The sequence below is a fragment of the Mobula hypostoma genome, chromosome 13 (genome assembly GCF_963921235.1).
Source record: "Mobula hypostoma chromosome 13, sMobHyp1.1, whole genome shotgun sequence".
NCBI lineage: Eukaryota > Metazoa > Chordata > Chondrichthyes > Myliobatiformes > Myliobatidae > Mobula > Mobula hypostoma.
Window position 1 is genome coordinate 82,259,384 of NC_086109.1, and position 26,365 is coordinate 82,285,748.

Here is a 26,365-nt window from a genome sequence, read left to right on the forward strand (position 1 = left end):
GCATATGCAATTCTGATAAGAAATACACACCACTAAAATTAAATGAAAGCACAACCCAGAAAAATGAAAAAATTATAACTACAGAAGAAGAAGTTAACCAATGAAAGAGCATGACCGTCCATCAAGTGAGCAGGCTAGATGATGACAAGGAAGCGTCAAACACCTGATTCAGAAATTTGAGAGTTCTTCTCAGAAACAAAAAGACATAGGGGTTCCTTGTAGCAAAACAGGACCAGGCGGTTAACACAAAAAATTGAGAAACGAGTGTGCTTGGCTATGTCTATACCTCAACTTTTACCAGCTTGAGCAGAGAAAAAAAATAAAAATACAATAATAATAATGATATTGTGGATCGGGCTCAATTTAATACCTGGGACTCTGACTCTAAAACTGGATCTGACTTATATTTATAGTAAGGTATAGTTTCTTTTAAGAGTTTATATTTTAAAGCAAGATTTTGATGAATGACGTTTGCCTCTTGATTGTGCCTGTGTGAGTAATCAGATTGAGTTAAACTGCTTCTGGATTCTGTAATGTGTTGAATTGTTTCTGGTTTCTCTTGGCATTTTCTACATTTATCATCTCGGTCTTTTGTTATGTGTTTTTGATAATTGCTTTTGTTAACCATCTGGTCCTGTATTGCCACAAGGAACCCCTCTGTTTCTTGGAAGAGATCTCCAACTCTGAGCCAGATGTTCAGTGTTTCCTTGTTGACATCTAATCCATTCAGATCTTGGGGAAGTCTTCCATGGAGGTCATGTTGTTCCTTTTTCTTTTTCAATCTTTTTATTAGTTTCATAATAATAAACATACCATAATATTGATACAAAGTTATTGGGAATACATTGTTGTAGGTAACATGGTTAAATATAAGCTCAGTTGACACTTGAGTGATAAATCTCCCAATCATACAGGATACAGATGTAATATACAAAACAAAAAAATCTAAATATATACATATATATATCTAAAAAAATAAAAAAATAAAAAATAAAAATAAATAAAAATAAAATGAATAAAATTAAATTTAAAAATAAATAAATAAAGTGGTCATGTTGTTCCATTGGCTAACTTTTTCTTCTGTAATGATAATTTCTTAGTTTTTCTGGGTTGTGCTTTCAATCAGGTTTAGTGATGTGTACTTCTTAACAGCATATGCTTGCATGGAGTGCTAAATCTTGCTTTTGTTGTTGAAAATATATCCTTAATGTTTTATCTGACTGTTTTGCAATTTTTTTTATGTCTGTTATTCCTCTTCCTCCTTCTGTCCTAGGTAGTGCTAATCTATTTGCGTGTACATAACGTTTTCTAAAATTTATCATTTCAGTTCTTATTTTCCTTGGTAAATTTTCCAGATCAGTTTCGGACCAAGATGTTATGTCAAAAGAATATATTAATATGGTATAGCGTATTGCCTTTGTTATGTTTTTACTATTGAGCTCTGGCAGATGTACTTAAGCCTAGCAGTATATTCTGTCAAAAGTTTTCCCTTTGTTGCACTATAATCTATTTTCTTTCCTTGTTGATATCCCAGATACTTATGTGTAATATATTCATCCATCAGTTGTATTCTATTCTGCTGCTCCGTTTTATATTCTACTAACTCTATTGCACCTTTCTTTATATTTAATGTTTGCACTTATCTAGTCCAAAATTCATATTTATATCTTTAGAAAATAGTTCTACTATTTGAATTAATTGTTTTAGCTTTATTAATGAACGTGGCCAAGTGGTTAAGGTGTTCGTCTAGTGATCTCAAGGTCGCTAGCTTGAGCCTCAGCTGTGGCAATGTGTTTATGCCCTTGAGCAAGGCACTTAAACACACATTGCTCTAGCCTGTGCGAGGAGTAGCACCCCAAACAGACTTCCAATCTGTGCCTTGTAAGGCATGAAAATGCCTGACACAGGCCTCTCATGGTCTGAGTCGATGTTCCCTCCCCGATGAAGGAATGATTAATTTAAAATCTTCCATGTATAGAAAGTGTGTCAAGGCATAATTCATTTGTCTCTGATTTTATACCCTATTTTCATCCAATTCAGTAAATCAGAGAGCAGGTTTAAAGCTAGACAAAATCACAGTGGGCTAAGAGAGTCACCCTGAAAAATACCTTGGTTTATTTTGATAATGGTGGTTGTTCTTCTCTGGCTGTTAATAGATAGGGTTACTATAGCACTTCAATGCTCTCAGATGTTGTAGGAGCTCCACAAATACTGGGTGAGGTTTATATCTATCAAAAACTTCTACTAATCGTGAGTGTGGGACATAACCAAATGCGTTTTGGTAGTCAACAAACAACGTGAAAGGTTTCTGCTTTTCTGGTAAGTTTGATTTAGAATTACAGAAGTTGTTCTTTACATCCTTTCATAACCTTACAGCATCCTTTCTACTCTTCTGTAAGTATATTGTGGTTATCTAAGTGAGTGGTGATTCACTGCGAGTTGCATGATGTTACAATTTTATACATAATTTGTAAACAAGCAATAGGAAGATATTTTGATGGGTTATTTGTGATTTCTCCCTTAGGTCAGAAATATGTTTTACTTTCTGTCAAAAATTCGGGCACTTTTTCAGGATTTTTCAGAAAATTGTTGATATGTATTATTAGGTACAGATGAGGTCAAGTAATGTTTTATACCAATAAATATGAATATTATCACAGCCAGTACTTTTCCAGTTAAGGGTAACTTTCATATCCACTTTCAGCATATCCATTTTAACTACAGGTGTTTGCATGTCTTCAATCTTGTGAGTGCATTCTTTTACCTCCCTAATCCAGTTTGCTTCTTCTGCTCTTAAGGTTTCAATTTTACTTCCAGATCTCTTCAACTATTTTTGTCTTTTTATTTCATTACTCAGTTTTGAGTTTCCATTAATGATTGCCTCTCTTTTGGAGCCATTGCATAGCACTGCTGTAAATGCTGCACTGTATGTTACTGTGTGTAGTTCTTCAAATATTACAGGTTTTCCTAAATATTGCGGTAATATAATATTGTTGAGAGTATTAACAATTTTTGCAAATTTTGCTGACATGTTTTGTTTCGGTATGTAGAGTTCTTTTGTTGGGCCAGTGCCCATGTGTTCTGTTCTGTTAAAGGTTAGGATAATTTTGTCTGTAAGCTCAGCTTAGTCATTAGCATTCTGTGGAGGCTCTGCATCTGTGTTGTTGCTATTACCGTCAGGTTGTGGAGCAGTTGCTGAAGTAATTCTATTTTCATCAGAGCTTCGGGGGTGGCAACTTCGTTACTTTATTGTATAGCTTTTTTTGTGGTCTTTAGGTTGGATTCTTTCTGGCTCTCATGCTTCTTCATCTTTTATTTGGTTTAACTTGTCTATAGGGATTTAGTTTTTTTTTATTATCACTCTATGTTGATGTGCTACTTGTGCATTTACTTGCACAAAGAGATATCGTGCTATAAGCTCTTGATGACATTTGTCCCTGTGTGCTGTCATGTCAGTCTCAAGTACCATTACTCAATAATATACACGTATTATGAATGTATTTACCTCTAATGACCATTTCATGTGTGTCTTTCTTCTCTTAACTGCGTGAGTGGTCGCAGTTGGAAGCGAACTGCTCCCCTGGGAAACACCCATTGCCTGTGGTGTTGGTAGGCTACTTTGAACGCTGGCTGTGCTTGGCTATGCCCATTCCTCAGGTTTTACCAGCTTGAGATGAGAAACAATAAAAGTAAAAATGTAAAGATAATAAATAATAATCGTCATAATAACTGAGTTGTAGCGTCCTTGAATGTAAGTCCTTAGGTTGTGTTCAGTGTTGTGGTGAGTGAAGTTGTCCACGCTGGTTCAGGACCTGATCGCTGAAGGGTAATAACTGAGCCTGAATCTGGTGGTGTGGGACCTAAGCCTTCTGTTCCTCTTGTTTGATTGTAACAGCGAGAAGAGAGTCTGGAAGGTGGAGGTCCTTCATGATGGACGCTGCTTTCTTGTGGCAGTGCTACTTCCATAGCTAACTCTGAACTCTCTTGAGCAATTATGGAAAAAAAAGTGACAGCATTAGAGGGTTAATGATTTTCCACAGACTCATATTACATGTGACACATATGTTTCAGAGATAATCCAAATTGCGCCCAGTCACAGTTGCCCCCAAGTGATACAGTTTCATTTGGATGATCCCAAGAGAAATGAATGGCATTGTTAATGTACAAAGACATGCAATTGAATGGAATGACTTGATAAGATCATTTCTGAGCTATATCTGCTTTTAATCTTTAATAGCAACATACCACATTTCCATTTACAGCAGCAGTTAATGCCACAAAGCTTTCACAACACTGTAACCCAGACTGGATGCATTTGCTAATATATTGACGTGCATTCATTTAAGTGCCCTTGATGGCCAATCCTCACGTGTCAGGGATGATGATGTAAAGCCTGCCTGGCTGCTTTACTTGTGGCATTAAACAATCGGCATCTACGTTTCAAAATGAAACCATTCCCCGTAAGCACTTTTACACACATTAATCAGGCCTTGTGTTTTTTTCACAAATCACATCAGAGATTAGGGTGTCACGGTAACATGGCGGTTAGCGTGACACTATTACAACTCGGGGTGTCAGTGCTCAGAGTGTAATTCAGGTGCCATCTGTAAGGAATTTGTCCGTTCTCCCCATGATCGTGTGGGTTTCCTCCAGGTGCTCTAGTTTCCTCCCAGACTCCAAGTCCTTACTGGTTAGTAAGTTAATTGGTCATCGTAAATTGTTCTGAGATTAGGCTAGGGTTAAATAAGTGGGCCCAACACTTGGATTAGAAGGGCCTGTTCTGTGTTGTATCTCCAAATACAGACAGCAGGCAGTGTGTTTGCTAATCACCAGCTACAGTCAAAAGTAGGCGTCTGTACTCGATATCTCTCTCTCTCTCTCTCTCTTTCACTGGCGAGAGCCTGTTAGTCCTCCAGGTGTGGAACTTGGAGTAGAGACGGGGAAGATGATAGCATCGGAACAGTGAGTTGCTAGCCTCTACTCTCGTTGTTGCAGGAGTGACTTCCCTCTCCCTCACTGGAGAGAGAGAGCCTGTCTGAGATACCAAATTGCTGGCTTATTGGACTCTGGATCAAGGCCTCTTTGGGTGCCCCTGTTGCTGCTCGCAATGGTGGGGGTGAGGGGATTCGGTGCTTCTACTGATGAGGGTGGGGTTGGGGGGATCGATATTTTTGCTGCTGCTTGTGTGAAGGGCGGGGGGGTGCTTGGGGCTTCAATGTTTCTGTGTCTCAAGAGGGTTACTCAGTTTCGTGGATGTCTGTGAAGAGGACAAATTTCAGGTTGTGTACTGAATGCATACTCTGATATTAACTGTACTTTGAAGCCTTTGAAATAAATAAATAAATTTATATATATACAGCTTAGAATAAACAGAGTTATTTCAAGAATTCACATTAAATCAGTTTGCCAAGTTTGGAGAATTATGTGGATCTTTCAGCACTGATTTTATTTGTTGCCCTTCCCTGTGGGAACAGGAACCACCCAAATGTTAAATTCGCTCCAGCTCTAGCAATGCCTGGAATTTGATTTACAGTACACACTGGAATCAGCAGAACTTAGCCAGGAGATTGAGCTTACAGGTACAAGTTTCAAAGTTCTTTAATCACTGAGAGAAAACTATGTCATGGTTTCTGCTCTGGATCCCCATTCTTGCCGTCCCTGAACTTCACGCTGAGGAAAAAGATTAGAACCTTAAATTTATATGTCATATGCATCTCTTGTGTTAAATTAAATGAGTGAGGATTATGCTGGGCAGCCCACAAGTGTAGCCATGTTTCACGCACCAACATAGCATGTCCACAACTCACTAACCCGAACCATCTGTCTTTGGACTGTGGGAGGAAACCTGAGCACCTGGAGGAAACCCATGTGGTCAGGGGGGAAACATGCAAACTCCTCACAGACAACAGAGGGTAACAAACCCTGATCTCACAGCTGGCACTGAAAACTGATGCACTAACTGCTATGCTACCATGAGAAATGAAGAATAGGGAAGGGGAAGGGGTTATAAATTACCAAAGGTTGGAGAAATTGATGTTCATGCCATCAGGTTGGAGGCTGCCTAGACGGAATATGAGGTGTTGCTCCTCCAGCCTGGGAGTGGCCTCATTGTTGCCGACGAAGGGGCCATGGACCAATAAATCAGAATGAGAATGGAGATTGGAATTGAAGTGGCTAGCCACTGGGAAATATGGCTTCTTATGGATGGAGCGAAGGTGCTCAACAAAGCGGGCCCCCCTCCCCAAATCTATGTTGGGTCTCACCAGTGTCATGGAGTCCGCTTTGGGAGGATCGGATACAGAAGACAAGTGCTCAACAGATTCACAGGTGAAGCGTTGACCCACTTGGAAGGACTGTTTGGGGCCCTGAATGGAGGTGAATGAAGAGGTGTGACACTTTTACTGCTTGCAGGGATAAGTGCCTGGAGAGAGATTAGTAGGGAGAGACGAATGGAAAAGTGAATCATGGAGGGAATGAACATTGATTTCTCCAACTTCTGGTAATTTTTCCCCCTCCCCTTTCCCTCATCTTCATTTCCCTACTCTGGGTCCCTCTTTTGCTTCTTCTCCCTTGCCTATCACCTCCCTCTGGTGCCACTCCACTTTCCCTTTCTTCCATTGTCTATTCTCCTCTCTTGTCAAATCCTTACTTCAATTACTTAAAGCACATTTATTAAGAAAGAATGTATAAATTATACACCTTGAGATTTGCCTGCTTACAGGCAGCCATAAAGCAAAAAACCTAAACAACCCAATTAAAGAAAAAGACCCAAAAACCACTGCGTAGAGAAAGAGAGGAAAAAACACAAATCATGCAAGCAGAAGAAGCAAACCACTGCATTCAGAACCAGGTTTTTAATTTTTCCAAACTTTTTATTTCATTCCCCCTCCTCCATTCACCTGGTTTCAACTGTCATCATTTAAATTGCACTCCTTCCCTTTTCCCCCACCTTATTCTGGCATCTTCCCCCTTTCTTTCTCAGTCCTGATGAAGGGTCTGGGCACAAAATTTTGACTGTTTGTCCATTTCCACAGACACTGCCTGACCTGCTGAGTTCCTCCAGCATTTTGTGTATGTGTTGCTTTGGATTTCCAGCATCTGCAGACTCTCCTGTGCTTATTGATTGTTCCTAGTTCTGAAACAAAATCATTCTCATAAAATCTGAAACTGCCCATGAAAACACATCCATTTATCTGGCATATTTCACGTGCCACATCCATATACATGCCCAATAAAGTGCTTTTGAAGTATAATCACACATGCTGTAGCCAATCGTCACAAAACAAGCTCCCAAGAAGCACAATGGAACAATAAAAAGAAATCTTTATAATCTATACAGTGTTCCTTCCCCACTGAGCCCTCGCGGTGGCCACACCAAGCTTCAATGCGTCCCTCAGAATGTACTCCTCCAGTCTGGAGTGTGCCAGGCAGCAGCCTTCCTCCATGGACATCTCAATGTGTTAGCAGTCCAATAGGTTGGTTTAGAAATAAATGCTAACCAGGATTTTATTGAAAACTTTCTTGGTCCTGAAAAATAAACTCTTCTCGGTACAGGCCAAGATGAGTTTTATCGCCATATATGCCAGGAAAGCACTATATCCTTTTTCAGAGTGTCATGGGGCCATTACATTCACTTGGACAGAGCAGATCTCAATTTCTTTTTATATCAAAATAAACTTTACTCGTAATTTAAAATATTTATAAAAAAACATGCAATGCCTTTTCATTCTTACATTTAGAGTCAATGCTTTCAATACATTTTTTTTGGGCACATGGCCAAGTGGTTAAGGTGTTGATCTAGTGATCTGAAGGTCGCTAGTTCGAGCCTCAGCTGTGGCAGCGTATTTGTGTCCTTGAGCAAGGCACTTAACCACACATTGCTCTAGTGTCAGTGCGAGGAGTGGCGACCCACACAGACTTCCAATCTGTGCCTTGTATAGCATGAAAGTGCCTGACGCAGGCCTCTCATTGTCTGAGTCGACGTTCCCACCTGCCTCCCCTCCTTTCAATACTCTTCTATTCCATTCCTAAACCCAATAACGCTGCTGTCACTCATGAGGGACACTACTACAATAATTGAGGGGTTTACTCATCCAACTCGGCCCCTCCCTCTCCAGTTGCGGAAGAACTCTGTACTGTGTCCTTCCCCAGCTAGTCCCTGCAGAGGCTGCACCGAGGCTCAGTTCTCCCCTCAGCGTGTACACCTTCAGCCTGGAGTGCGCCATTCGGTGGCATTCCTTCACTGATCATCTGGATGTGCCAGCAGCCTAACAAGTTTCAGTCCAGCAAGGGGTGCGTTTCACCGAGTTCATGATGTCGTCTGAGTCTGTCTCTGTTGATCAGAGTCCTCTGTCACACAGCAGTTTCGGATGAACCATGATATAGGCCCTTGCATCTTTCTTCACACAGTCTTCGTCCACAAAGAAGTCAGCAACTGTCTCTTGTCCCCATTGCAATCATCCGAATCACTTCCTGCCGTATTCCTGGATCGCTGCAGAGGAACGTGAGGCTTGCTTTTCCAATCAAAATCAAATCAAGATTAATTGTGTTACATACCCCGTAACTGGGTTGCCAAACCAGCAGAAATGGATCACTCAGTTGGAATCTGGATTACTAGAACTAAGAAAGTTTTATTAAAGAAACAAGCAACACAGTACTCTAATCAAAAGGATAATGAATGCAACAGTTCAGCGATGATAAACATACATGTACACAGAATTAAGATAACAGGATCAATCAAGCTCTATCATTGTCTAGGGGTAAATGACCAGTTTCAAAGTGACGCAAAGTTCAGTTCAATTTAGTTCAGTTCAGTTCGCAGTAATCGCTGCCATGAGAGATGGACAGTGGGGGAAGGAGAGAGAGAGCAAAACGAATGAATATTCAAGGCTTCCACACAGACCTTCGCAGTCAGCTTTCGAGCGAGTCCTTTGTAATGTCATCTGAGGTCACCGACCGTGACCCCTCCATTTCCAGATACGACTGTTTCCCTGTGGTGAACCTGGCACCCAGGCAAGGGTGGACACACACCAGGTTCCCGCCGATCGTGCCTTTCCACCCTGTGCGTCTATAGCCCGATACTTCCCACCGACTTGTGAGAGACGCACCGCTTCCAGGGTCTTGTTACCTCGGGTGTCGTGTGCGTGCTGCCTTAGCGAACCTGTCCCTTTTTATCCCCCTGCTAGGGTATCGCCTGTCCATCACTTCAAACAGTTCGGGATCCAAAGGGGGAGCCGATCTTGACAGCTCTCCTTCCCCTTCATTAACATCTCCAAATGCTGCTCCATTGTTTTCCTTATCTCTCTCTCTCCTGAAGACAGGTGGCAGACCAACTGCTGATCCCACTGGTGCCAGCACAGGACAGCTACATCTTAATCTATGTGTATTCTTGTCACACTTTCCCCCTTTAAGGATTTTTACCGGGGGGTAAAATTTACAAACATGAATACATTATTTGGTACACACAAATATACATCTTTATCAGCTATTTGACTAATACAGCGAGTTTGAAGTTGTCAACACCTGACAGACAGTCAGCCATCACATTTTCTGTTCCTTTTATATCTGTTATTAATAATCCCTTAGACCAGGCTCCAACTTAGCAAACTTCATAGTGGCCAAAAACACTGATGAATTGCGATCAATGTAACCTCTTATTGGGTTTCGTCCCGGACCACAATAACAAGGGTCGTCCCATTCCAACTTAGTTTTCTCTCGCAAGGGCTTAGTAGGAGGGGGAGGGGTAGTAATCGCAGAGTTATTGCAAAACTTCCTATAGTACCCTACCATCTCCAAGAGCCTTCTGAGGGCCCTCTTGTCTGTCGGGGTTGGGATGTCACCGATAGCCTGCACTGTAGCTTGCATCACTGCCAGCTGCCCCTGTGTCACCACAATTCCCAGGTAAGTGACCTTCGTGTGGCCGAACTCATTTTTCCAAGGTTCACTATCAAGCTGGCTTCAGACAGCCGTATGACATCGCCAATACACACCTCTGTGTTTGTCAGCCCTTTAGTCACTGAATTACTCATTCTATATGAATATTGCTCGCTAGGCTACCCTAGTGTAACAAACACCACCCAACGTCCCAGTTCTTTGCATCGCCTCGGGACAATCAAACACACGTGTGTGAGTCGTTTAATTATTTCTCCTAAAGAGTCGCTTTGTTCGGGGATTAAGGGAGAGACCTTATCAGCAGACCTGGCCAAAACAATAGCCTTCTCCCATCTGGTTGATACCATACTCATCTTTTCAAAATGATTTTTTCCTCTTATCAGGGGGACCCTAGCTTCATTGATTTCCACGCTAACACCGACTAGGTTTGTTAGCATATCAAAAGCCTGTGACCGTCTCAGTTCGTGTCGGCCATAATCAATAACATCCTTCCTCCCGTGCAGCTGGTAAACCTCTTTCATGATTCCACCAACTGTTTCCTCCAGCACCGCAAACTGTCCACTGGGGGGTACCTTGTGCGCCAGGTTAAAAACCTCATCCCCATAACTCTTTTGCTCCACCCCCCATTCCTCATCTGCGGGCACGGTACTTGGTTTCCCTTTCTTCCTTAGCACTTCCTCCTCCACACAATAGCCTACTAGTTCCCTTGTTAATTCTGTGTCAGAGAGAGCTGTCCCTGTCAAAACCATCAGCCCCTCGTCTCGCTCCTGCGCCTGCACAAATTCTTTCCTGGCTAATGCTAAGTCTGTCTCAGCTCCCTCACTACCTCTTGTTTCACTACACTCCTTCTTTTCACTTTCTACCCCCTTCTCGTACAAGGCTGGCAGAAACGTCTCAGCTAAATTTACTACCGCAGTCCCGTGATGAACCTGTGAGTCCATGGGCGGGACCTCAATGCTGGCGGACTGACCTGTCAATCTCACTGCTGGGAACACGATTCCCCCGGTGAAGTCATTACCGAGCAAGACTTCCACGTCTTTCATCGGTAATTCGGACCTCACCCCGATCGTGACTAGTCCAGAGACCAGGTTGCTTTGTAAGTGTACCTGGTGCAAAGGGACGGCCTCTGTCCCTTCTCCAATACCTTTGACCTTGACCTCCCCAGTCTGAGTCTCTGAGCTAAACTCTAATACATTCTTCAGTATCAGTGACTGACATGCTCCCGTGTCTCTCCAGATCCGCACTGGAACTAGTTTTAACCCCTCCTTCACTGACATCAATCCGGCCGAGATAAACTTCTCGCGCCCTTCCTGAACTTTGGCAGACCTGTCCTTCCCTAGCGGTTCGTTTACCAGCTTGATACAGCCAGTCAAAATCGCCGTTTTTCCTTTTCCCGTCTCCTTCTTTGGGGCAAAGCACCTGGACGCAAAGTGTCCGACTTTCCCGCAATTATAACAGACGACCCCAGGAGACTTCCTACCAGACTGCTCCCGGTCTACCTTATCCTTCTCACTAGTCCCCGGCTTACTTTCTGACTTTTCCGGCGGACTCTCCCCGCCGTCCTGACTACCCTTCTGGTAGCCTTTACTTGGGGCAAACTTCATTTTATGCGTCAACGCATACTCATCCGCTAACTTAGCAGTTGTGGCTAACGTGGCTGCCTCTTTCTCATCGAGGTAGGGTCTCATACCCTCAGGGACACAACCTTTAAACTGCTCAATCAGGATCAGCTGCAGCAGTCTGTCATAATCCCCCTCTACCCCCTTTGAGGCGCACCAACGCTCACAATATGTCTGCATCTTACGGGAAAACTCTAAATACGTGCGGTCCCACTGCTTCCTCGCATTCCGGAACCTCTGCCGGTATGCCTCCGGGACCAACTCATAAATCCTGAGGATGGCCTCTTTCACCACCTCGTACCTCTGGGCATCTTCCGCGGACAAAGCTGAGTAAGCTTGTTGGGCTTTCCCTTTCAGTACACTCTGAAGCAAAATAGCCCACTTATCCCTCGGCCAGTCCTGACTTGTAGCAACTTTTTCAAAATGGAGAAAGTACCGATCCACGTCGGTATCGTCAAACGGGGGAACCAGCCTAACCTCCTGGGTCGCCCGGAACCCTCCACCTTGGTTCGGCACGGGCCCCTGCGCTGCCCTTATCTTTAACTTCTCCAGCTCGAATTCCCTTTCCCTCTGTTTCTCTTCTCGCTCCAGCTGTCTCTCTCTCTTTCTCTCCTGCCTTTCTAACTGTTTCTCTTTCTCCCGCCTTTCTAAATCTCTCTCTTTCTCCTGCCTTTCTAACTCTCTCTCTTTCTCCCGCCTTTCTAACTGCTTCTCTTCGTGTTCTAACTGCCGTACCCGGAACTCATGCTCGAGTCTCAGTTTTTCAAGCTGCACCTGTACCGCGTCTCCGGCAGGTTTTTCAATAGACACCACCTCCAGCTCGCCTTGGGGAAACACACCTTTAGATACATAGTGCTCTACGATAGCTCTGTGTATCTCTTCTCTCCTCATTGTCGACTTCCCCTTTGCAAGATTCAACCGTTTGGCCACAGCTACCAATTCCGATTTCCTGGCATCCTCTAATGCCTCCAAGGTCGGCGCCTTTATAATTTCCTCAGCCTCCATTTCTGCTGTTTGTCTTTTCTTTCTTTCGGGAATTTTGACCCAATCAATTTACTCCATCCCAAATTTAGCGTTCAAAATCGTGGACGGGAACCCCACTTATGTTACGTACCCCGTAACTGGGTTGCCAAACCAGCAGAAATGGATCACTCAGTTGGAGTCTGGATTACTAGAACTAAGAAAGTTTTATTAAAGAAACAAGCAACACAGTAATCGAAAGGATAATAAATGCAACAGTTCAGCAATGATAAACATACATGTACACAGAATTAAGATAACAGGATCAATCAAGCTCTATCGTTGTCTAGGGGTAAATGACCAGTTTCAAAGTGACGCAAAGTTCAGTTCAATTTAGTTCAGTTCAGTTCGCAGTAATCGCTGCCGTGAGAGATGGACAGTGGGGGAAGGAGAGAGAGAGCAAAACGAATGAATATTCAAGGCTTCCACACAGACCTTCGCAGTCAGCTTTCGAGCGAGTCCTTTGTAATGTCATCTGAGGTCACCGACCGTGACCCCTCCATTTCCAGATACGATTGTTTCCCTGTGGTGAACCTGGCACCCAGGCAAGGGTGGACACACACCAGGTTCCCGCCGATCGTGCCTTTCCACCCTGTGCGTCTATGGCCCGATATTTCCCACCGACTTGTGAGAGACGCACCGCTTCCAGAGTCTTGTTACCTCGGGTGTCGTGTGTGTGCTGCCTTAGCGAACCTATCCCTTTTTATCCCCCTGCTGGGGTATCACTGTCCATCACTTCAAATAGTTCGGGGTTCAAAGGGGGAGCCGATCTTGACAGCTCTCCTTCCCCTTCATTAACATCTCCAAATGCTGCTCCATTGTTTTCCTTATCTCTCTCTCTCCTAAAGACAGGTGGCAGACCAACTGCTGATTCCACTGGTGCCAGAACAGGACAGCTACATCTTAATCTATGTGTATTCTTGTCACAATTGTTATTCAAACCATACATGGATACAGTCGATTGAGACTGTGTTCCTCTGGGGCCATAGTGTAAAGACATACACGTGCATTCAAAATAGTAAGATCGGTCGGGCAGCGGGGGGGGGGGGGGTGAGGTAAGAACATTGCCATGTAAGAAAACACATTTTTATTCCAAGACCCTTGAGTAACAAGTCCAGCAATTTGATGGTCCCTGGTAGTTCAGCCTATAATTCCACCAATCCAACACTGGAGGGCAGCACCAATTGGAGAGGCCACCCCACACCCCCACCCTCAAACCGAGTGTGGACGCCACACTACAATGCAAGCCCGTGACTTGCGGCCTCGCTACAACCGAGGTGACACTGCCGCCCCACTGCCACCTCACTGCCTGCCTCACCACCAAACAAGGGAAGTCAATCAATATCCAACTGGGTCTTGCAATCGCAAAAGAAATGTCCAAAGCTGTCACTAACGGTTTCTCCACACGCTAACATGAAGACACCAACTCCGAATTGCAGGGAGCAGCATGGTGTGCACCCAGGTCAACACTTCCGAACCCAATCCGGCTCCTGCTACAGCCTGATGGCCATCTCAAATCCCTCAGCTAGACGGCCTCCGCTCGACAGCCCAACTCAAGTCCCTTGACCTAACGGCCTAACTGAATCCCTCAGCCCCACAGGCCACTCACCTTCTCTGAACCACTGGCTGGCTACTCCGAACAATGAGCAGCTCGCTGATTCAGTAGATCATTGGAGTCAAGGGTAGTCTTACTATGTATAAAAACACATTGTGCCTTTGTTTGGCCTCTGAGAGACTACTGCATGTATACGTGCCACCATCTTACAGGAAGACGTCCTCAGGTCTCTGAGGTGGACTTTAACCCATTAGCCCCTGACTTGGAGGGAGAGAATTAGAGTGCTGAAGGCTAGTTATACTCCTTCCTAACATTATACGGGAGAACAAGCCTCAAAGCCTGTGATTTGTGATTAGTGCAATATTTCATGAGCATCATAAAACATTAGCAACAAAAAGAAAGCAAATGATCCCACACATATTTAATGCGCTGCAAAAATGTTATAAGCTTGGTACAGATTGTAACAAAATTAGATCAAGTACTGCCCAGGGGAAAACTAGAATGCAGATTACATGGAGCGTTTACTGCTTCCCTTAGAGTGTTGATCCAATTTTGTATTATGCAAAAAAGAAAGGAAAGAGTTTAGTATTTAATATTGCATAATTTTAAATCTGATTTTCAGAAAGTAGTTTTATATGCAAGTAATGGCCAAAATACATGAGAACTCCTTATAACATTTTTAATTACATTGCCAGCTTTTCCAAATGAGCAACTTCTCTCCTGAATTAAAGCTCTTCAGGCTGAATCCTATTTTTGTTCTGATAGTGTGGGTGCGAGCTCGGTTGGGTTTGTTCCTACTTATTCTGTACGGCATTGTGATTCCTAGTTTTGTACTCTGTGTGAATACTAATGACAAAGATTAGAATCCCCAGTGATTCACAGAGTAATTGAGCTGTCCAGTGCAGAGCTGAGCAACACAGAGCATGGGCTTTGTCTCTTGTCTGTATTAAGATAGCGGATTTCATTTGGGATTCTGCTGGGAGAGGAGCAGCCAGACATTAAAGTGTCTCTCTGTGTTCTTGAGTGTCTGTGTCTGTGCACGGCTGATTGTGTGTACATATATGTGTGTCTGTGTGTGCCTATGTGAATGCACGTGTGCGTCTGTACACCAGTGTGCATGTTCCAAGTACACTCCGCACCCTCTTGCCCAAGCTAAAGATTGCAGCCTGCATGTGAGATTAAGAAAGAAGCTGCAATAACATGAACAATCTCAAATAAGTGGATTTTTTAAACTATTATAAACCCTTGGAAATTTGTATTTGCTTTGACTAATTTAGACTCAGCAAGAGATTTGTTTTTCTAGCACCAGAGAGACAGAAATATGATTTGGTATTGACTAAACATTCAGTTACATCTCTCCCAACAAGTTAATCTATTAGACACAGTAGGTATTGCAAATGCTGGGAATCTAGAGCAGTAGACAATGTGGTGGAGGAGCTCAGCACGTCAGGCAGCATCTATCGAGTTTCGGGTCGAGATCCTTCATCAGGACTGGAAAATATTTCCAAGTGATTTTACAATGAGAATAAGGCCCAAAGATTTGAACTTCTTTTCAGTTTAAAGATTGCAAACATCGTTCCTTCTGCATTAGCCGGAGGAGTCGGGTGTTGCTGACCACCATGTCTGGACTTGGCGTTGCTTTGCCCATACATATACCTCTGGTTCTTCCCTTTTCTAGAAGTCACACAAGCTGATTTGATGTAGTAACTTGGCAAATTACATGCAAATTGCTTGATGCCCACCATGTGGCTTTGGTGGCAAGCATGGTTTATGTAGTTAATTATTTAGAGATATAACACGGTAGTAAGTCCTTCCAGCCCAACGAGCCCACGTCGTCCAAGTATACCGATGTGATCAATTAACCCTACTAAGCAGGATTCTTTTGGAATGTGAGAGGAAACCCACATAGTCTCTCCTTATGGACAGTAGAGGAATTGAGACCAGGTCACTACAGCTGCAAAGGTGTTACACTAACCTCTGCACTACCATGCCCCCGCCAGGTTGGTCATGAATACTGAGTGTAAGCCCATTCTCTTGAATACATTGTGTTGACAATGGCATTACACCACCATGCCACCCCAAAGTGACTGCAACAGGACTTGAATCTGCAATCTTATGGTCTGAAGTCGGATGCTTTATCCATTCAGTCACGCAGTTGACAGAGTCCTTGAATGAGCCTCTGTTACCTATTGTAACACATACAAAATGTTGGAAATACTCAGCGGGTCAGGCAGCATCTATGGAAAGGAATAAAGAGTTGACATTTCAGCCTGAAATCCTTCATCAGGACTGGAAAAGAAGGGGATGTGGAGGGGGGAAAGCAAAGCCGGAATAAGAAGGTGAGAAAGGGGAAGGTGTACAGATTGGTAGGTTATAGGTGAGACCAGGTGAGGGGGAAGGTAAGTAGGCTTGGGAGGGGGATGAAGTGAGAGGGGGATGGAGGTGATAGGATGTAAAGGTACAGCACTGAAGAAGAAGGGATTTGATAGGAGAGGAGAGTGGACCACGGGAGAAAGGGGAGGAGGAGATGCATTCAGAGGGAGGTGGTAGACAGGTAAGGAGAAGAGAAAGGGTAAGAGAGGAGTCAGAATGGGGAATGGAATTATTACCTTCATTTAAACATGACAATAAAAGGAAAAAGATGCTTACACAAATACCTTAATACAATCATAACTATAGTCACAAGACTGCTGTCAACCTCCTAATATTTATTTGACAGTTTTACTGACATTATGACTGGAAAGTTTGGGCTATTTTACTAAGAGTGCAGAATCAGGCCATCACTTCAACAGGTGTTCCATTTAAGCTTTTTCTCTCTAACTTGCTGTTCCTTCCTCCCTCAGGTACCCATCCAGCTTGGCCTCAATGCATCGATGCTCTTTTGCTTCAACCACTCATGTGCTTGCAAGTTGTACTGTATCACCACTATCTGAATAAAACGGTTCTCCTGAATTCCCTGCTGGATTAATTAGTGACCATTATTTATTAATGGGCCTAGATTTACAGTGCCCTTCAGTGAAAACATCTCTTTTGTATTTACATTGTGGAATCCCTCCATAATTCTGAAAACCTCTTATCTGTTCACCTTTCACCTGACCTTTTCTCAAAGTCACACAAGAGCAGGTTTTACACATTAGGCTTAATACAATTTCACATGAGGTTAGTGATGAGCACATGTCTGAATAATCTCCTTCACCTGTTATTCACTGGGGCGGTACCATGGCATTCAGTAAGTGCAATCGTTGAACAGCATTTGTGGTTCGATTCACCACTACTGTAAGGAGTTTGTTACCTACTCCCCATAACCCTGTGGGTTTCTGCTGGACGTCCTGTTTTCGTCCCACATTCTAAAGGTGTATGGCTAGGGTTAGTAAATTGTGGGCATGCTATGTTGGAGCCAGAAGCATGGCAAAACTTATGGGCTGCCCCCTGCACAATCCTTGCTTTCGCGACTCAGTGAAAATGAAGCTTTTCACGGAGCACCTCAATGTTATCAGGTACATATGTGCGACAAGTAATGAAATGAAATGCAAGCAACATACATCAAAGTTGCTGGTGAACACAGCAGGCCAGGCAGCATCTCTAGGAAGAGGTACAGTCGACGTTTCAGGCCGAGACCCTTCGTCAGGACTAACTGAAAGAAGAGCTAGTAAGAGATTTGCCCCCTCCCACTTTCAAATCTCTTACTAGCTCTTCTTTCAGTTAGTCCTGACGAAGGGTCTCGACCTGAAACGTCGACTGTACCTCTTCCTAGAGATGCTGCCTGGCCTGCTGCGTTCACCGGCAACTTTGATGTGTGTTGCTTGAATTTCCAGCATCTGCAGATTTCCTCGTGTTTGCGAATGAAATGAAATATCTTTATTGTCATTGCATAGTACAGTTGTCATGCACCAATACAGCGAAATGAGTTTGCAACTCTCGTACTCAATGCTATAAAACAACAAATAAAATAAATAATCAATAAATAAAATCAAGTAACCAGCCAGTACAAGCAATGTCCAGCAGTACAAAAGCACAACTCAGATGCATGACAGCCATAAATCCAGTATTAAAGTAGCAATATAACAAATTTATGGATGATGCTTGATCGATTGGTTCAGAGAAATTATAACTCTGGAGAAAAAGCTATTTTTCAGTCTGGAAGTGCGGGCATAGAAAATCTTATAACACCTGCCAGATGGAAGAAGTTCAAACAGATGATTGCATGGGTGTGTATTGTCCTTACAGATGCTTGTAGCCTTCCTTAGGCAGAGAGAGCTGTGGGTGTCCTTTAGGCTGGGAGCTGTGTCCTGATGATCTTCTGTGCGCTGGAGACGACCCGCTGAAGTGCTTTCCTATCAGCTGCTGTACAACTGAGATACCACACAGAGATGCAGTACGTTAAGATGCTCTCTATGGTGCAGCGATAAATGGTCACCAGCATCTGTTCAGGTAGACCAGTTTTCTTCAGCGTCCTGAGGAAAAACAAGCATTGCTGTGCTTTCTTAACTATTGTTGTGGTGTTCGTGGACCATGTAAGGTCTTCTGAGATATGTATTCCCAGAAACCTGAAACTGGACACTCTCTCCACTCTGTCTCTGTTAATGTAGACTGGAGCGTACTTGTCATCCTGTGACTTTCCAAAGTTAATAATTAGCTACTTAGTGTTTGCTGTAAAGATAATCCTTAATCATAATTTAACTTACTTATAAATTACAGAAACAGCAAAGAGAGTTTTACACAAATAAAGCAATACTTTCATCATTAAAGTTACACAGAAGGGAGACTCAAAGCTAATACATAAAGCGAAGATTTCCAGAATTAATGCTTTCTAATGAATTAGCATGGAAAATAACAGCGTGAGGTGAGCATTTATGTTAAATTAGGTTAAATAGGTCAGAACTAGAAGGGAGAATTAGTGAGCAAGGGTAAAGGTCAGAAGCATTTTACCTCCACATGCTACCAGGCAAACAAGAGACTCGGGGAATCTGCACTGCTAATAAACAATTAAAACAAGATTTGGCCCAAATGGGGCTGCGAATTTTGCACAATTATCCTTGGAGGTTAAGAAGAGATTTTTCAGGGCTCTGTGACTTGACTATATCCCCATCAGACACTGCGTTCTCCCGTATGATAATCAAGGGTAATAGAGTTCTATGGTGCAGGCAGAGTGTTGTTCCCGCAGCCTCTGTCTCCCTGCATGTTTAAAAATTCAACTATTATCCCCCTTGAGAAATTGTTATACTGACAAAAAGCAGGAAGAAAGTGGTCTGAGCACATTTTCCATTACAACGGCTGATGCTTTTAGTAGAACCAACTGTTATGATAGCTCTCCTCAAAAATCACATCTTTAATAATTTTGCTCACACGACTCCTGCCATAAACATATTACATCTTCATTTCCCAACAGATTCATTCCCTCCAGCTAATGGAAAGAAGCAGCTCCCGCTATATCATCCAGTATGTGCAAGTGTTACAGATTTCGACAAAGCAAAGTACACGTTGTCTAACCAACTGATGCATTCTGCTTTCAAAATACACGCAGCCAATCTGTGAGGCGTTAGATACAGTCTTCAGGAAATGTCAAAGATGACAGATTAATGTTAAGCATTTAAAGTTGACTCTGTTATTGATCCCTCCTCTCTTCCATCATTGGGCTGAGGGGAAGACTTTGTTCCACAGCTTTAAAATATTCCATTGGTTTTGAAATACTCTAAACGACATGAAAGGCACTTTTTAAATAAAAGTCTCTATTTCTTTTCAAACCCTTCTCCCTTAATGTCTACGTGTACTTCGTAGGCTATAATTGTCAGGAATAGTTTCATCTTTCACAGTGGGACTGATCCTGATATTGACCTTGTCTCATGTGCAATCTTCAATGAAGTCACTGGATTGCAGTAAAAGGTAGGAAAGTTTCATTAGCTATTGATCACTGGAGCCCACTTTAGACCATAAGGCCATAAGATTTAGGAGCAGAATTAGGCCATTCGACCCACGGAGTCTGCGCCACCATACAATCATGGCTAATTTATTTTCTCTCTAAACCCCATTCTCCTGTCTTCTCCCCGTAATGATTACTAATCAAGAACCTATCAAACTTCGCTTTAAATATACCCAATGACTTGAACTCTACAGCCATCTGTGGCAATATATTCCATAGATTCACTATCCCCGGCTAAAGAAATTTCTCCTCTGTTATAAGGGGAAGTTATTCTTCTCTGAGGCTGTGCCCTTTAGTCCTAGACTCCTGGAATATAGGAAATATCCTCTCCACATCCAACCTTTCAATATTCAATACATTTCACTGAGATCCCACTTCCACATTCTTCTAAACTCCAGCAAGTACAGGGTCAGAGCCATCAAAGGTTCCTCATATGTTTAATCTTTCATTCCAGGTATCACTCTCATGAACCTCCTTTGAACCCTCCCTCTCTAAAGCCAGCACATCTTTACTTAGATAAGGAGCCCAAAACTGTTCACAATACTCCAAGTACGGTCTGACCAATGCCTTATTTTAATGCCCAAACTCGTTAGATATGGCAATTGTTCTGCCTAAGACTACAAATATTGCAGAGAATTGTGAATACAGCTCAGTCTCTCACCCAAAACAACTTTCCCTGTATTAACTCTGTCCATACTTCCCATTGCCCCAGGAGAACAGCTAGCAAAATCAACGATCCTTCCCATCTGTTACGAGAGCCCCCAACCAAGTCCGCTTCTGGGATTTAGATGCTCAAACTCCCCAGTGTATGGACAGCTGGCACAGCCCCTTTAAGGGTTCAGGATGGTCCCGCTAATTGGTAATCATGTTTTGAGCATGTTTTAAGGAATACTCCATGGATTGTCACCTTGTCACGGTGGAGAAGCTTGTGAGGTCCTGTGATCCCGAGAGCGATGCCATCTGGAGCTATGCTCCTGGTAAGGTCGAGGATGAGGTCCCTGACAAAGAACAATCCAACCAATCCAACGGTGGAACAGGCGGACAAAGTTGCTTCGAATTCAGCGGCTGTGAAGGCGGGTGAAGGCTGCAACAAATCTATCAGCTCCAATCGTCGTGGTTTCCATGCCATTGGAATCAGTTGGTTGATTTGTGAAGTATCGTGTGCTTCTTGGAGTGCAACTTCAAGTACACGTTAAACAAATACACACACAGGCGTCTTCACTCTGTGGGCCACTTCTTCAGAACGAAGACTATCATCCTCGACCCCGAGGGATAGCCACGATGACAACAATTTAGGGAACACCTGAACTGTGGTTCGGTGCTCAATCTTCAGCCCACTCGTAATATTGTCTAGTGTTTATTTTGAGCTCGGATCTGGTGTAATACCATGTCTCAAACCTTGCTTTGGATCTCCCTGCACTTGGGTCCAATCCATCCTTGTCAAGGACTCTCGTCACACCATCCTGGTCATTTTCTCATCTCCCCTCTCCCACTGGGCAGAAAATACAAAAAATTGAGAACACATACCACCAGGCTCAAGGACAGTTTCCATTCAGCTGTTAGCAGACTCGTGAACTGACCTCCTATCAAAGTTCAAAGTACAAAGTACATTTATTATCAAGGTATGTATACTATATACAGTACAGCCATGTCACAAGACAAAGAAACCCACCCAATGGAACCCATTGACTGCTATAAATGTGCAGAAAAGAAGTAAATCATGCAAATTATAAATATAAACAAATAACTTCAGAACTGAGGTTCATAAAAGTGAACCCACAGCCACAAAGCCAGTCATCACTGCCCCTGATCCAGGAGCCTGTTATTTGTGGGCCACAGCCTCGGTTCAGTGTGGAGACGAGCAAACGTCATGGAACAGCAAGCTGAACACCAGCTCGTCCCTTTCCTCTGGCCGTGACACCCTGACCTTCACAATCTGGTCTGGTGCTTAAGTCATCCCTTGCTCCCGGACCTGGACCCTGCCACTTCGTTATGCTGTCAGGTCCAGGCCCCAACACCTCGACTTAGACCATCCATGATCTTTCCAATCTGGTCTGGCGCTTAAATCGACCAACCAGCAGGTCGTTCCTCGCTCGTAGGCCCGGGCTTCGCTGCCTCGACTCTGCCTCACCTAGCCTAGTTCTGCAACATCGAATCACCTCCAACTCCACTCCAGCAATGGCCAAATATTGGCTCCATACCCACTCTCGGGCCTGGGCCTCGCCGCCTCGATTCAGCCAGTACCCACCATTCCGTAACCATGGCAGCACAAGATAGAGGCTGACTCTTGATCTCTCAATCTACCTCGCAGCAACCTTTCCATTTCATCTGTCTACCTGCACTGCACTTTCTCTGTAACACTAACACTGCATTCTGTTTTTTTTTTACCCTTTTTGAACTAACTCAATACACTTATGTGTGGAATGATTTGTCAGCATTGCACACAAACAAATGCTTTTCACTGTTTCTCAGAACATGTCACAATAATAAATTAGTTGCTCAGTTCCATACTGTGGTCCAAGCTGATATACCATCTGTGTATAAGTAAACCTCACACTGGGGAAAATGGCAACGAAGAGTTGCTGAACCTGGATTGTTGGTGACAGCTAGGCTCTGTTTCCATTCCAGAAGCACCTATTGAAGGCTAACTGTTTCACTTTGCTGTCCTTTCAAGAAGGCCCCTTCTGTCGACTCTGTTGGAAAATAGGAAGGTACAGATCATATCACTAATATCTCACAGTGCCACGTGGGACAAGACATTTATTTCATAGTGGAAGCTAGATGTGAACAATTCTGTTACTGACAATAGTGACCTCACTAAATATTAATTCACTTTCAAGAACTCTGGATACCCTCGAACCGCAGAAGATCAAAAGACATAGATGCAGAATTATGCCATTTCTCCCATCAATTCTGCTCCACCATTCAATTTTGGCTGTTTGATTTTCCCTCTCAACTTCATTCTCCTGACTTCTCTCAATAACCTTTGTTACCCTTACTCATAAAGAACCTATGGATTGCTGCTTTAAATATACACAAAGACTTGGCCTCCTCAATTCTACAGATTCGCCACCCACTAGCTGAAGAAAATCCTCCTATCTCTGTCCTTCCGTTCTGAGACTGTGCCCTCTGGTCCTAGACTCTCTCACTATTCAAAATATCTCCTCCACATTACTGTATCTGGGCCTTTTAATATTCAGTAAATTTCAATAAGATATCCCTCAATCTTCTAAACTCCAATGATTGCAGACCCAGAGCCATAAAACACACCTCATACATTAACCATTTCATTCCCAGGATTCTTGTGGACCTCCTCTGGACCTTCTCCAATGACAGCAAATCCTTTCTTAGATATGGAGCCCAAAACTGCTCAGTTTCCTCCAAATATGCTCCAACCCAGTACCCCTCTCTGCCTGTTAAGGTGGTGAAATCAGTCCATCAGTGCTTTCAAAAGAAAATAATTCAGCCATTGGAGGGGACATTGAGAAAGAGCTGAGGAAAAAGAGCTGGAACCAAAATTGTTCCACAAGAGCCAACGTGGATCAAAAAGCCCTCTACCATGATTCTAGGACTCTGTGAAAAAAGGTCCAATTCAAGCGCAGCTTCACTTATTTGTGGAAACCCTTAGGAAATGGTTTGCAAATAAAAAGGACGAAAGTAAAGGAGGACTCGTAATGCCTTTCGCTTGCTTGAGATGTTCCAAATTTCTTTGCATAGAATTAAATACTTCCGAGGTATAGCCACTCTCATCGTGCAGGAATTGGGTGTAGCATTTCATCAGCAGTCACCGAAGCAAAACACAACAACTAAACTATTGTACTTTGCTTCTCAAATCCAGTCTGATTCAACACAACAAATTAATTTCTGTTCCAATTTTTCTTTAATAATACTGTTGCAGAGATAAATATTATCTGAAACGCTGTATTCCTTCAAAGCATTGGATCTTCTTCATTCATCTCAGAAAGGTTGTTAACTCAAAAGCTGTGTTGAATTTTAGACATATACTTGGCTTTGTACAGTCCAGCAGCAGAGACTGTTTTCGTTCATTGAGAACTGGTAGAAGTTCCATAAAATATTTTGTTTTTGGAAAGCCAGTTTTGCTTTTGATGCAGAAGTCCTGCTTTGTGAGGGAATAACCTGGCTGTTTAAACACTTGAGAATGGACTAACAGCTAATAGAAAGTCACTGGACAAGCAAAGTGCAAAAATAATGTCTTTTATCATCTGGGATTGAGACATAAATATTCAGCAAAACAGCTGGAAAGCACTTACATTGATCAGGTATTTTTCTTTAATCCTGATCCAGCTACGTATCTGTACCTAAATGAGATTACAACCAAAATGAGGATCATGCAAACTGCTTTCTTATTTGATTTAACTTGCAATCCAATGAGACGTCATCTCTGATCTGCAGTCCAGGTTGCCGTGAGCGGTTGATTGACAGCATGGAGTGCATGTAGGCACAGATATAAACAGCAATGTGTTCTATTTATCCCGCAGACTGACCAAGCGTAGAACTGGATAGCAAAAGAGAAGCTTTTAAATTGTGATTCATGAAGCATCTTTATATTGGATTGAAAGAACAGAAAGTGACTGCACCTACTGAGACTCTGAAATAAGAAAGAGCAGGAAAATGTCAAACATATGCAGTGGGTCAGTTGGTAAATGCTAGAGAAAAATAGGAACTTCTAGGACATCGATTTCTCTAACTCCTGGTAACTTCTCCCCCTCCCTCCTTCTCTTTTTCCATTCCTCACTTTGGTTACCCTCCCACCCTTCTCTTTTCCTCACTTTCCCCACCAGGTTTCCCTCCTCCTTCCCTTTCTTTCTCTCTCCTATCAGAGTTCTCCTTCAGCCCTTTACCTCTTCCACTTACCACCTCCCTGCTTCTCACTTCATCCTCCCCCGCTCCCTCAGTCACCGTCCTTTCCCCTCACTTGGTTTCACCTATCACCTTCCAGCTTGTACACCTTCCCCTTCCCTTATCTTATTCTAGCTTCTTACCCCTTCCTTGAAGGGTCACAGCCCGAAATGTCAACTGTTTCTTCCTCTCGTTGATGTGCCCTGACTTGCTGAGTTACTCCAACACTTAGTGTGTGTTGCTCAAGATTTCCAGCATCTGCAGAATCTCATGTGTTTAAAAAAGTAGGGTTACTGTTTTGGGAGGAAGCAATTTGCCCAAGGTTGAGAATCACTGCGGCCTTACAAAGAAACCAGTTTAACTTGCACTGTAAAGATCCAATGAACTGGCTCAGTTTAGACTTTGGTCAATTGCTAAGAGGGTCTTCTGCTGAACTGTACAACCAAAATGGCCCAGCTTTGATTCAAAGCCGAAATCAAGTTTATTGTCATGTGCACACTACTGTAGTAATTTTATGTATTGCACTGAACTGCTGCCATAAAAAAACAAATTTCATAACATATGTGAGTGATCATAAACCTGATTCTGATATGGGTCTCTGTTGTGGAGTGAGAGTGAGAGAGGAGAATCATAGTTTGGGTAAAAAGGAAGGAGAGGGGAGGGAGCAGGAAGCACCAGAGAGACATCCTGTGATGACCAATAAACCAATTGCCTGGAGTCAAATTACCTTGTCTGGTGTCTCAGGACTGGGTGTGTCTACACCTGCACCACCCCACCCCCCACCCCCAGCCCTAGCACTCTACCTCTATCACCTGTTCCACACCCCTGCTGCTGTGCTCCACTCTCACCATTCCCAACATCCTCTGCTCCCGCTAGATTTACAAACTCATTCTCTGCTCCACTTTGACAAATACTACACTGTGTAAAAGTCTGAGGGACCCTAGCTATATAGACTTTTGCAGAGTGCTGCATACACTGATGCAATGAAAAACTTGCTTGTAGAGACATCACAGGCACTTGGCATCAGAGACCCAACTTTAACAAGAAAACACGAATTGTACAAAACTATGCAAGAGAAACATAACTAGAACTGTAAACATCTATTGTCATGCAAAGTGGTCAAAGTGGTAATCGTAAACAACAGGAATTCTGCAGATGCTGGAAATTCAAGCAACATACATCAAAGTTGCTGGTGAACGCAGCAGGCCAAGCAGCATCTATAGGAAGAGGCGCAGTCGACGTTTCAGGCCGAGACCCTTCGTCAGGACTAACTGAAGGAAGAGTGAGTAAGGGATTTGAAAGCTGGAGGGGGAGGGGGAGATGCAAAATGATAGGAGAAAACAGGAGGGGGAGGGATAGAGCCGAGAGCTGGACAGGTGATAGGCAAAAGGGATACGAGAGGATCATGGGACAGGAGGTCCGGGAAGAAAGACAGGGGGGGGGGGGTGACCCAGAGGATGGGAAAGAGGTATATTCAGAGGGACAGAGGGAGAAAAAGGA